At 53.2% G+C, this 1,441-nt stretch overlaps 2 long non-coding RNA genes across 2 annotated transcripts in view; both read right to left on the bottom strand.

Moving 5' to 3' along the window:
- Positions 1–1,441, bottom strand: part of LOC115948692 — a 15,190-nt gene that overhangs the window by 7,815 nt on the left and 5,934 nt on the right. The window lies entirely within an intron of this gene.
- LOC115948690 lies at positions 791–1,439 on the bottom strand. The gene is made up of 2 exons (XR_004082482.1): positions 1,376–1,439; positions 791–1,161 (listed from the first exon to the last, which is right to left on the bottom strand). It is a non-coding gene; the product is annotated as an uncharacterized LOC115948690 (long non-coding RNA).

Here is a 1,441-nt window from a genome sequence, read left to right as displayed (position 1 = left end):
CCTGCCGGCGCTGTCAGGCTGCAGTGGGACCAGCCCCTGGCTGGGCAGGGGGACAGGGAGCAAGGCTGCAAACACTGCCTGTGCAATCCCTTCCTGGAGCACAGCACATCCCCAGCTGCGGGGCAGGAACCTGAGCCACCACACACACCAGGCACCTCGTTTGGGCATTATCAGGCAGAATTCCACAGGATGCTTTGCAGCCCCGTGATGAAAGATGCTATAAAACTGCAAAGTGTTAATTCAGATATAGCTAGGTCAGCAGTGCATCATAACCTATATTAAACAGACATTTTCTAATACAACAATTTATAGAGTTCAATGTATGGTATTCAGAAGTGGATTATTGAGACCTTCAAAAGAGTTGTTCTTTCAATTGTGTCTGTATTCTGGAAAAGTGATTAAAAACATTTAACCTTAATGAAAGAATGCGTCCATCCTCCTTTCCTCTAAGTCATTGGAATCTAAAAGCAGTTTACAAGCCAGTACACAGCTTAAGAGCAGAATCTCACAGATTTCATATGGGGAGGGCTCAGCAGTTTCTAAGCCACAGTTAAAATTGCAGCTGATCACCTGCACAGCAGCACCTGGTGGTTCCCACCTGGTGTTCCCACTCACACTGGGTTCTGTTCCTCTGGCCTGGGCTGGAACTTCTCCCCTGGCCCAGACTGAGTGCAGGGGAACTGGGGGCAGCATCAGCGAGCAGGTCAGTCCTGGGGACTGAGCATCCCCTGTGCCCTGTCCCCCTCTAATGCCACCATCACCCAAGAGAGCAGCCACACACAAACCCAACTCTGGTGAAAGCAAAGCACATTTATTGGCTTCAGGGAAATCGCTGCTCATGACAATCCAAAGCTTTTCAAAGGGGAGGCAGAGCCTGAGGGGTCTGTGGGGGTTTCCCAGCACCTGCATTGTGCAAGGCAAGGCTTTGGGACCAGGAACCGGCTTGGCTTCTCTTGGTTTGCTCGTCTGCAGTTGTCTCCTCCACAGGTTTGTCACCCAAGTTACTTTTTTGTGGGTTTCTCACGTGGAGGTTTTATCCTTTTTTAGGTTTGTTGCATGGAGGTTTCTTTCACTCAGTTATATAGTCACCGGCGGCAGCACCAGCTGAGCCCAGGGCAGCTGTCAGCCCAGCTTTGGCACCAAGAGAGAGTCCTGCAGCTCCTGCAAAGACAAATTGAGATGTGAACTCCCAGGAGGATCAAGGCTGCCTGCTGAGGGACCGAGCACTGGGCACAGCCAGCCAAGGGCTCCTCCTGGGCAGAGACTTTGGAGCAATTCAGACCAGGGAGGGGTTAAAGGGCTGCTCTGGCTCTAGAGTCAGCCTGGGCTCTGTGCCATGGAGATGGAGCCCAGCTCCCCTGCCCTCCCCACTCACCGACGGACTGCAGCACAGCCACGGTGCTGCCAGCAGCCACGCCGCCGCCGTTGGCGATGGCAGCGG

Source organism: Geospiza fortis, unplaced genomic scaffold, assembly GCF_000277835.1.
Source record: "Geospiza fortis unplaced genomic scaffold, GeoFor_1.0 scaffold289, whole genome shotgun sequence".
Classification (NCBI taxonomy): Eukaryota; Metazoa; Chordata; class Aves; order Passeriformes; family Thraupidae; genus Geospiza; species Geospiza fortis.
The sequence above is the reverse complement of the archived record's forward strand: the minus strand, read 5'-3'. Positions and strand labels throughout refer to the sequence as shown.